This window comes from Capricornis sumatraensis, chromosome 17, assembly GCF_032405125.1.
Source record: "Capricornis sumatraensis isolate serow.1 chromosome 17, serow.2, whole genome shotgun sequence".
In the NCBI taxonomy this organism is placed as follows: Eukaryota; Metazoa; Chordata; class Mammalia; order Artiodactyla; family Bovidae; genus Capricornis; species Capricornis sumatraensis.
In genome coordinates, this window is record NC_091085.1 from 75,844,844 (window position 1) to 75,856,723 (window position 11,880).

Sequence of the window (11,880 nt, forward strand, 5' to 3'; positions counted from 1 at the left end):
GCAATGGGGCGCACACACACACATATGACTAGGGGAGGGGGAGCTCGGGGGCATCTGGTTGCGAAAAGGCCTTATTTCCCCAAACGCAAAGAGCTTCTCTGAAAATGGACTCAGTGTGGTTTCTAAGTGACCTGGAAAAAAAAAAAAAGTGTTGTGTCTGGAAACATAGCGTGACTTTCCCCTTCAAAGCGTTTCATGTGTGTCCACTTCATATTGTTCAGTTTCCTCAGGGGCGGGGCAGGGGGAGTGAGTCTGGGTGCACAGAGATATGTAGGCTAGTCAACAGGAAACCCGAAACCCCTGATACGGCAGTGGCCTCTAATCACAGCCCGGCCGGGCCGCTTTCTCTTTCTTTGACAGGTGTTGCAAAAATAATAATAAATGCTCGAAAGAACCATTTGCCCAGTAAACAGAGCTGTTATTAAAAACTGGCATCACATACCAAGACACTGAGGAGCAGTCTCGGAAGCCAAGACAGTAGCGGTCACGGCTATGACACGGGGACAGCGTTTGGCCGAGTCACACGCCATCCCGTCGACACCCAGAAGTCGACAGCACAACAGTGGGGCCGACCTAACCCCAGAACCTCTCGGGAGCACCAGGAAGCTGGCCTGAAAAGGCCGTTTCTCTTCCCCCCCGCCGCTGCCTTGTTAATTGAATTTCTAGCTCTAATTGCAACAGCAGAAAGAGAAAACAATATTCTAAAGAGAAAGTCAAACAATGACCCGCTTCTGAAAAAGACGAGTCATGGAGCTGTTCGAAACACAGCGGCACCCACCCTCACGCTTTCCCTGGGCTGTTTTGCCCACCTACAGATGAGGCCGCCGAGAGCGGGGGGCCCCGGGCCAGGATTTTCAGAGAGCCCTCACTGGGAATTACTCTCGCATGCACATACATTTCCCCAGTAAGCACCTTCTGGAGTTTGCACACGACGGAGTTAAACGCTTCAGAGCTTCCTGTCCAATGTTCTAACTTGAGTTGTGCAACCAGAAAATCAGGTAAGCATCTCGACTGCTAGGTCAGACTTGGCTTTTTCTGGAAACTAGATCTCACGAACTTGAGCCCCTAAACCCACCGCCCTGTCTTCCCTTTCAAAGACATTTTACCCATAGCCACTTGTCCTAGGTCCACTTGCAGTTGTCTGAAATGGAAGCTGCAATACCAAGCAGCCAAAGCGAGAAAATGAAATTTTTCTTTGACCCCAAAACTCAGGTCAAATCTGTTTCCTCTTCCTTTCCGTTGCAAGTGTTTTGAAAACTAGTTCTACTTCTTTCGGTCTGAGTCTTCTCATCCCAGGGGAATGACAAGGCACTGGGACAGGAAAGTAACCAACTCTTCTAACCATCAGCCTGGTAGGGATGGAGGGTTCCCACTTCTCCCAGATTCCATAGAGCCTCCTTCAGGGAGGGGCTGGTCTGGGAGAAGTGAGAGGTAAGGACCAGACTAATGACTCGTCCCTGGAGAGGACCTGAGCAGATAAAATAACCAAACCACAACCCAGCACCACACAGAACTCACCGTCTCATAGGATGTGCAGAGTACCTCTAACATCCATTGTTTCTTTGAAGTTCTTTCCGTAACCATCTCTTGGTGGAGAACGACTGTCGCCTGCAGCCTGGAGAGGTTGTGTTGGCTGGCCTGGATCACAGCATTCACCTAGGACCTGGGTGTGGGGGCTGCGGGGCCTACACTGGCCTTGCTCCCCCTACCTTCTGTCTGCTTGGTCCGCACCTTGTCCACCTCAATGCAGCGCCTTCCCTACAGTTGAAGGCTGTCTTCTTAAATATAGATTTATTCATATTTAATAAACATAAACCCGACTGTGCTGGGTCTTAGTTGCGGCATGCAAGCTCTTAGCTGCAGCAGTGTGGGAACTAGTTCACTGACCAGGGATTGAACCCGGGCCCCCTGCGCTGGGAGTGCAGAGTGTCAGCCGCTGGACCACCAGGGAAGCCCTGAAGGCTGTCTTTCAGTAAGGCACACTGATTAATTAAATGATTCTGCTGAACAGTCAACATCTGATCTTGGTGGCTGTCTACCCCATCCTGAAGGCCCCTCTGCTAGGATCCTGCAGGCAACACCACACCAGGCCCCCGTCCTGGACAACCACTTGGGCCATCAACTTGGGCCTTTTCTCCCATGATTAAACCCACTTGCTCTGAGCCTCATCTCCCCAAGTCCCATGTAGGGGGCAATTTGTGCTAAGAGACTATAATATCCTAATACCCCACTGGGAGGTTGGGGCTGACATACATACACTACCACGTGTTAAACAGGTAGCTAGCGATAAGCTTCCATAGAGCACAGGGACCTCAGCTTGGTGCTCTGTGATGACCTAGAGGGGTGGGATGGTCCAAGAGGGAGGGGACATATGTATACACATAGCTGATTCATTTTGTTGTACAGCAGAAACTAACACAACATTGCAAAGCAACTATATCCCAATTAAAAAAAAAAAATTCTGATTCCCCGAACCCTTGTTGGCTGTGTGTGCTTAGACAAGCAACTCAGCGGGCAACCCCCTCCTCCCGAATGTCACCAGCAAAATGGAGATAGTAGTTCTTTACAACTGAGGATCGAGTGAAGTCACAAGTCAACGGAATCCCTTCTCTTCCCCTCAACCTGTCTTTCCCTCCTAAAGCGAATCTCGGAGCACTGCCCTCTCTCACTCAGATCACTGCAGCGTCCTCTGACCCGTCTCTGCTTCCGGACAAGGCCCTACCACGCATCCTCCACCCTGGCTGAGGCAATCCTGCCAGAGAATAAGTGTGAACAGATTTACTTTTCTGAAAACCCCCAGCGGCACCCCAGGGCCCCAGAGTCAAGTCCGGGCTCCCAGCTCAGCCCACGCATCTGCAGCCTCAGCCTGTGTTCGCCTCCCCAGCGTCTTGTGCTCAGAGCCCAGCGGGGACCACGCGCTCCTCTGCCTCCAGGGCCCTGAGCAGGCTGTTGGCCTACGACATTCTCCCTGTGGCCTCTCTCATTCCCACCCCTTTTTTAGCATCATTTCCTCGAGGAAGTCTCCCTGAGTGGACTCTGATACCTCCCCTGCCGTCCTGTCTGTCTCCCCATCCTGGCATCCAGAACACATTGTCACTGCCTGGCTGCTCACCCTTTGCTTGCTCGTAGCTGTCTTGGGGGCCCCCAGCCCTTCTCCTGACCCAGAACAAGCAAGAGAGCAGTGAATATTCATCCTGGAAACTTTCCTGAAGTGTGTGATTTCTTTTAAAAGTATTCTACTCTTTCTTGAAAATATTTGCATTTCAAAATGCCCATCCTTTCCTTTGCATCTCAGAACACCCTCAGCCTTCAATGCCTTATGCCACATAAAAGAGTAACTTGGGAATATTAATTCTAGCCAGTGAATATAGTACTTTTTATTCTAAAGGGAGAGAGGGGCCTCATATAATAACAATATAGTAAAGTAAATTAGGGTTAATACATCTATGGCGTGAGCTTCATAAAAGTGGTGCAGTGGTAAAGAGTCCACCTGCCGATGCAGGAGGTGCAGGGTCAGGAAGATCCCCTGGAGGAGGAAACGGCAGCCCTCTCCAGTATTCTTGCCTGGAAAATCCCATGGACAGAAAAGCCTGGCGGACTACAGTCCATGGGGTCTCAAAGAGTCAGATACAACTGAGTGACGGAGTGCGCACTTCTATGGTGTATTCATACAGATATCTCAATTTATTCTTTAAAAAATTCTATGGATTGGGTTCATCTGTTACAGGATATTTCAGTTATAATTCTGCAACTGCAAGTGGCAGGAACCATCCTCAGTTTGCTTAAGCAAAAAAGAAAAAAAAAAAGGGAAAAAAGGAGGAGAATTTGTTTTATTTGTGCAGGGGTGGAACCCCAGGCTTACAGACAGAGCTTGGGAAGGAATTCTCAGGCTCCACTCCCAGAGACCAGATGCAAGGAGTCTGAGATCTTCCCAGGAAGCCCAGACAGTTCTGATACAGGAGCTCCTCCAACACCCTTTCGCAGGAGCCACTGGGCCCAAGTCACTAGCTGCAGAGCCAGAACGGAGACCCAGGTTCCCTGATGTCCAAGTCACGGCTTTCCCCACCACACTCCACTGCCTCTTCAACTCTCCATTTGTTAAAAATAACAAACTTCACTACTTAAAAAAAACACCAGAATCAAATGACAATGAAGGGCTAAACAGTATGTGGTCTATACATACAGCGGAGTATCATTCAGCCTTAAGAAGGAAACAAATTCTGACATGCGCTACGACAGAGACAAACCCTAAGGACGCTATGCTAAGTGAAATAAGTTGATCACAGAAGGACGCACGCTGTATGATTCCACTCATACAAGGTACTTAGGGCTGTAAAAACCACAGAGGCAGAAAGTAGATGGTCATTTTCAGGGGCTGTGAGAGAGAGGATGGAAGTCATTGTTCACTGGGCATGGTTTCAGGTGGAGAAGAAGAGAAAGTTCTGGAGATGGGAGCTGGTGTTGGCCACGTGACAGTTGTGAACTTACTGCCACAGAACTGTATACTCAAAAATGATCAAGAGAGTAAATTTTAGGTTCTGTGTAATTTTACCACAATTGAAAAAAAAAAAAAAAGAATCAAAATTTTCTCTGCCCTGCAAGCAGATTTCACTTTTGAGTCAGCCCAAAAGTTCATTCGCGTTTCTCTGTAAGACGTTACATTTTGTGGATGGGAGGCACACTGACAGGTCAGCTGGCTTCTGGGCCAACAGGAGGGAAGGCCAGACTCACAGAAGGCTGTTCATTTAGCAGGAAGCAGCACTGAGGGTCCACATAGCTTCCGGAATTTGTGTTCTATCACAGAAAGCCTTATCAGTTCAGTAATTCCAGTTAATCTACCAAGACAATGAAACTACATTTCATTCTGTACGGCATACAACAGCGCACCCCTACTCTGGTGTCAGTATTTCAATAAAGTTTTGATTAAGGGCAAAAAAAAAAAAAAAATATCAGCTGGCTTCTGGACATAGGTTCTGGATGTGAAGTCCACCCAACTGCTTTAACTGTGCCTTCAGCAACCCCCAGAATGGTCCTCTCTCATGCTGCTGACTCTGACTGCTGCCATGAAGCTCTGCATTGGCACCAGCTCTCGCCTCAGCCTGACACCTGCTCAGGGGGCAACAAGGGTCCTGGGGTCCTGGAGGCTCACAAGGATCTTGTGAAACAAGAGAGGGAAAAGTAGGGGCTGGAAAGAAACTCCAGAAATGGTCACAGTGGTCTTGAGCTCACATGAAGCGATAGCCAGGGAAAGCGCCAAGTTGGGAAACTCTATGTGGGTCCTTTCATTGAGAACTGCTGTAGCTTTGTAGTGTCCTAGGAATACGGATGAAGGTGGTGAAGGCAGGAGTGAAGATCCCTGAAAATGGGCTTCCTCCTGATCTCAGAACGTCCAATCACAGAGAACTTATAAGAAAGGCCCGGGTCTCCTTGATGGCTCAGCGGTAAAGGAATCCACCCGGCACTGCACGAGACCCGGGTTTGATCCCTGGTCAGAGAAGATCCCGCATGCAGTGAACAACTAAGCTGTGAGTCACAACTAATGCGCCTGTACGCCTGGGGCCCGGGAGCCGCAACTCCTGAGCCCACGTGCCCCAGAGCCCACGCTCTGCAGCAAGAGAAGTCACCACGATGAAAAGCCCATGCAGTGTTGGAGACCCAACACAGCTAAAATAAAGAAATAAAAATGTTTAAGGGAGGTGGTGGGCGAAGCCTGAAATCCACATAAGTCCTTGTTGATAGCTGGGAACCCAAATTCCATTCTTAGTGGGAAAAAGGGATGTAAATTGCCTTGAGCAAGAAGAGAGTGAGGTAGGAGGGGGAAAGGAAGAGGAGAGAGGTCAGGGCTGACCCAGGGGTGAGTTTTCTCTCTCTGCCTGGAGTTCACATGGTGGTCGTAACCATCGGGCAATTTCCCAAATATTTGGGGAAGTTACTCATGAAGGAGAAGCCACCTCCAGACAGCCAGTTGGGAAATGCGGAGAGTCAGCCGCCTGGGTGGTTTTCATACTAATCCCAGATTTGTTAAGGTCAGAAAGCAAGCAGCAGAAAGGGTTTGATAATCAGAGCCGTCCGTGTTTCGATAGAAAGGAAAATTTCTCTCTGGTCTGAGGGAGTTGGCCGTCTCAAAGGGCTGGGATGCGGGAGGGCTCCTTTAGTGCCTGGAGGGGCAGAATCGCTCCCTTCTAAGCTCCCTCCCCTGAAAGGTGCAAGGCGTTCCATTGCAGTTGAGACGGAGTGGACTCGAAGATCTGAAACAGCTAACTCCCCCTCACCCCAACCTAGTCCCCAGGTATGGTGTGACGCGACATCAGCACCTTCACCAGATTCTTTTTTAAAATACCTACTTCTATCTATTTGACTGCATGGGGTCTTAGCTGCACCATGCAAACTCTTAGTTGAGGCATGTGGGATCTAGTTCCCTGACCAGGGATCGAACCTGGGCCCCTGTGTTGGGAACTCAGAGTCTTAGCCACTGGACCACCAGGGAGGCTCCCCTCTACTGGATTCTGATGCTGCTGCTGTTTTGGGGGGGTGGGTGGGGGCAGTTTAAACAGGAGGATTTCATTTTATAACATTGACTTTTTATTCCAAAGTTATATGGAAATTAAGTTGTTTTAGATCTACAAAGGTAGTTCAAGAAACCCGACTGGAAATCTTTTTGTAAATCTGTTTCTGAAAGGCGGAGAGTATTTTGCATGTGGCTCTGATTTTTGACTCATCTCCTTTGCCTGTGCAACATTCGGGATGTTTTAAGTGTTGTATTTGGACCATCTGTGTCATGACCTAATCTTGATTTCCCAGACTGTTACATCAACCAGGTTGGTTTCCCTTAGTTGATGATCCAGTAAGACTGTAGCTTCCTTGGGATTTTACAAGATACTGCATTTTTATTCTTAAAAAAAAAGTGTTTTTCAAACACTGGAAGACCACACCACCTGGCTCTAGAGCACAGCTGAGGCTGAAGTTCCAATAAAGGGCTCATCGGTAGGCATAAACGGAAGCTGGCTTTCAGTGGTCAACTCAAGCCATACACCTTGTTGGGAGAGGGCTTGGTGTGAGGCCAGGCTGAGCATCATGAGAGGAAGATCCAAAAGTCTGCCCAGGTGGCAGCAACAAGCCCCAAGGAGGGATGTGGTTAACGAATTCCACGAGGACCCAGAGCATAGAGAGACCTGGAATGCGGAGGGGGCCCCCTTCCAGCTAGATCTGGAAAGGAGGTCAGGGTTTAGATACTCAGAGCCGGACAGGAAAAACCTTTCCTACAGAGGTGTGAGGATAGTGGTGTTACATTTGAGGACAGATAATGGACCCATGTGGCAAGGTTTCCAGGAAGGTTAGATCCTGGAAACGATACAAAAGAAATTAAGAATTAAAGGTTTACAAACACTTATGAGAGAGCAGTAATTGTTAGGAATCACTAAGCATGGATTCACTAAGAACGAGTCATTTCCTGTTTTTTCTAGGATCACCAGACTGGTAAACTAGAGGGTGTTGTCAAGGAGACTCTTGCCATTGGCTGGAAGTCTCTGTCCTCCCGGGCAGGAGTGGAACAGGAGGCCCTGAGTTCTAATGTGTATCTCATCTCAGCAGGGCACTTGACACAGCCAGGCTGAGTGAGATGCTTATCAAGAGTGGGGTTTGCATGAGAAAACATTCATTCCCAAAGGCAGCTGGTGCCAGACTGTCGGCTGGATGGAGCACAGGCTGCAGTATGGACAGGGGCTTCACATTTGACCCCCTTTCCCCGTCTCCATCAGTGTCTTCCAACAGCAATAAGGAAACACACACAGGCTGATCCATCAGGAAAAATAAATGGACTCACTGATATATCAAAGAAAGGTCTTTGGGGACTAGAGCAACGTTTAAAACAAGCAGCAGAAATACAATAGGTATTCAGCATAAAATGCTGGATCTGTGGCCAAAACGTCAACTTCTTAAGAAGCAGATGGAGAAATATGTCTTAGGAAGAGTTGCTGCAAGAAGAGACATGGGGCTTTTAGTTCACGGCAAGTGAAACCAGTGTGATGTCCTTGGAAGCCTATATTCGGGAAGCACCCGGTGTCTATACGGGGTGACCTTGATGGTGCGGCTAGTAAAGAATCTGTCTGCAATGCAGGACACGCATGAGAGGAGGGTTTGATCCCTGGGTTGGGCAGACACCCTGGAGGAGGAAATGGGCAACGCATTCAATATTCTTGCCTGAAGAATCCCATGGACGGAGGAGCCTGGTGGGCTACAGTCCAAAGGGTTGCGGAGTCAGACACCACTGAACGACTAAGCACGCAGTGTCTAGATATTCTGATTCAGCAAATCCTTATTTAGCCATGTAGTTTGTGTGTCAGGCACTGACTGAGTTGGGCAGTAAACACACCAGAGGACCATTCAGGTGGGGTACCTACCTGCACACGGTCTATAGTTTTCTAGGGCAAAGCAGCAAACCCACACAGATTTGCTGAAACTTGTGACGGGGCCTAGGAGGACATAAACGAAGGCTGGAAAGAGTGTGATGAGGGATGTACTTTTCCTGGGGTGGCCAGGCCAGGCCTCTATGGGAAAGAGGCATTGAAGCCAAGGCCATATGAAGGGGAAGGGGAGAAAGGGAGATGGAATATTCCAGGCAGGACAAGGGGTGCATTGGCTGTGACCTGGAAGGAGCTTGCTGTCTTTGCAGAACTGAAAGCCCAGTGAGGCTTGTCCATATTCGTGGCTGCCAACGTCCTTTCTCCCGTTCCTCCCTGGGGATGGTACCACCTTTCCCAGCCTCCCCTGCAGCTGAGTACCTTGGGCTGAGTTCTCAGCAGTGAGATGCTAAGAGGTGGTCTGTGTTGGGAGCTGGGGTCCTTATGAGGTGGACACACCTCCTCACTCTCTGGGTTTCCTCCTGGTTGCATCTGGGACCCGGCAGCCAGGCAGCCTGACCCCATAGAACAGCGGCGCTCCAGCTGGAAGGGGCCTGGGTTCCTGAATGACTGCAGAGGACCGGGTCACTGGCCGATACCTGGATCGCTCACCTCACCCAGGTACTCGAGACAGAGAAAAAACATCCTATATTCTCTAAGTCACTGAGTTGCTGTCACATCTCTTACCTGACCTGTTACAGAAACACAGGAGGCGCACCCACGGGTGCACGTTTAGAACACTGCATTTGGTTCAAGGTCTCACTTTTTTTTCTTAAGGGACATTGACCATTTGAAGCACGTAAAGCACAACATTTAGGAATCCAAAAAGCAAGTCAGCGAAAATCCGTTTAAGACGCCACAGTTGTTTTAGACTGGAAAAGAGGTTTCTCGGGGGTGGCGCGTCTTCAAGCACTGCGAAAGAGGAATGAAGCTGAAATGGAGGGACTGCTACAGGGGCGATGGGCGGTTTGGATTTACTCCACGAGGCAGGTTCTGAATCAACAGAGGGGAGACGTTCCTAATGACCAGAGATGATTCGGAAAAGGCCAGATGGCTTCAGGATCCGAGGTTTCTCCCTGCTGCTGTGTCCCAGCAGGGACTGGCTGCCCACCTGTGAGGAGGTGTTTACAGGACTGATTCTGGCATCACTGGATTTCACAGCCCACACTGGTCATTCGATGCTTGCACTAGCATCCAAGTAGCCATTTAAGGAAAGCCGAGAGTAAAGAATTCAGATTTTCATGACTTTATTCTTGAGATAATCCAAAAAATATTTGGGGACTAGCATTTTTTTTTTTTAACTTATCTTCGGAGATGAATGATCTATTTAGCCCAAGGAACTCAAAGCACTTTACACCCTTGTCTCATTCAGGCTTGTCACATATCTGAGCTGCTGTGTCAGGGGCAAGACCATCAAACCCCCTCTCTCAGATAAGGAGAAGGACTCACAAAGAGGGCCAGTGAGTTGTCCAAGGTCACGGTGAGTCACGGGCACGGTGCTAGGGCAGGCTCCTCACCCGAGGTCTCCCACGCTGCCATGAGCCCACGCAAAGGGGACCCTCAGCTAAGAAAGTCTCCCATGGACAGGAGGAACCAACCTAAACCAACAGTCTTTCCAGAGTTGGAAATGGCCGGAGACATTTCAAGTTCAATTTCATTTCACAGGTGAGGAAACTGAGGCTTACATGAGGTCACCTGGACTAAGGCAGAGCTAGGACTTCAATCCAGTGCCCAGGATCACATCCTGCCTACTCACAAATGGCCCGGGAACAGCCCCCTACACAATTACCTGGAGTCAACTGGGTCATCACCATTAGCTCTGCTGTCTGGAAATCTAAAGGCTTGTATTGGCTTTGGCCACCAAAGAGAGGAAACAGTCTGCAGTGCTTGAAGACTCAGCGGAGGGGGGCGGGGAGCATCATTTGTGCCTTGTATTACAAAGTCCAAAGGCAAAACATATGTTTCCCATTTGTCCTGGGATGGGAAAGAAAAACTTTTCCTTTCGCTTAATCTTGGTTTAAACAAACAGAGAGACTGCCCTTTTTGTAAACTCACCCAACGTCAAATATTGTTCACTCGCCCAGCATCGGCTTACTAAGCCACTACACAGCGCCTTTGCCTCATGTAATCCCCTTATGAGAAGGCACTTCAGCTCAAAGAGGGGGCAAGTAAGACAAGACACGTTTCCTCTGATGAAATGAACAAGAGTCAGCTGATGGGAGTCAGGTTTCCAAATCTAGAACCTCTGGTTTCAGCCAGAGATCCGAGGCAATCCGGCTTCAGTTGTGACTCAGGGTTTGGGTAGTGAAAGCAAGCATGTCAAGTGATGTAAGAAAAATCCCCCCCATTCCCCCATCCCCCTGGCATCCTCCTCCCCCAGGGAGCTGGCAGGGCGTGGGGGGGGGTTCAGTCTGGGAGCCTCCGGGACAGCTGCAGCCCAGGCACTGGGTCCCAACCCCACTGCAGTGGCAAAGGAAGTACTCAGTTACAATTACTTTCCTGTTGGCCTATGAGCTCGGATAATTGCTTTGCGATGTGTGTGTGTGTGTGAGAGAGAGAGAGCGAGCCTCATAAAGTAAACCAAGAAACAGAAGGGCCAGGTCTGGCCTAAAGAGAAGTGTCAGGAGAGGGAGGGAGGCTGGTGATGCAAGCCTGCCTTTGAAGTCACTTTGTTTGTGAAAAGTCTGCTGTGCGCCTCTCTTAAGGAAACTCCGCTGGAATGAGGTTCCTGTGCATGTGGGGTTTAGGGCTATTGTTTTTGGCTCCGATGTTCACCTCAAGCCCTAGCTAGGACATGTATAAATCTCATAACAACAGCCTGACATGAAATTGCTCACCCTTGCATTGCATCAGGGGACTTTTACTCAGGCGGAGTTTGAATGGCTCATTGTTTAATGGGACAGGAAGTTTACTCTTGATGCAAATGAAGAATCTCTTTTTTTTTTCTCCTTACCTCCTTGGAAGATTTTCACAGAGGCCTGTCCTGTCATCCCTCGCTCTTTCCATGGGAGCAGCTGTACCCAATTTCCTTCTCAGAGTCGGGTTTTCTTAGGACCAGAGGGCCAGTGGGAGGCAGGCTTCTCCGTCCGTGAAGGGAACACTGGGAGATGGGCCAAGGGCCCCCAGGAACACAGAAGGGTGGGTCTTCTGAAAAGGGCTGGATGTTTCTCTTTTCAGTTTCTTTCATCCTGATCTCAACCTCGGTTGGTTTCTTCTACATACAGAGAGGGAAGCCCCATCCCCAAACCTTTTCAGGTTTTTGGGTTTTTTTCTCTTAAGCTTAAGCACCTGGTGACCAGCTCACACTGGGGTCATGGGGCTAGGACTCTGGCATCCACAAGATGATGCCTCATTCAGAACCATGACCCTCACCTTCCACTGGAGCAAGTCCTTAAGATAGAAACTTCTAGAAAAAGCCTTTGGGGGTTCCCCATCTGTGCATACTCTCTAGGCAAATTCTCCAAAAGGCATTAGAGGATCC

At 49.2% G+C, this 11,880-nt stretch overlaps 1 non-coding gene across 1 annotated transcript; it reads right to left on the reverse strand.

Annotated features, from left to right (window-relative positions):
• Window positions 1-6,415: 6,415 nt before the first annotated feature.
• TRNAG-CCC (transfer RNA glycine (anticodon CCC)) lies at window positions 6,416-6,487 on the reverse strand. The gene has a single exon. It is a non-coding gene; the product is annotated as a tRNA-Gly (tRNA).
• Between the last annotated feature and the right edge of the window lie 5,393 nt (window positions 6,488-11,880).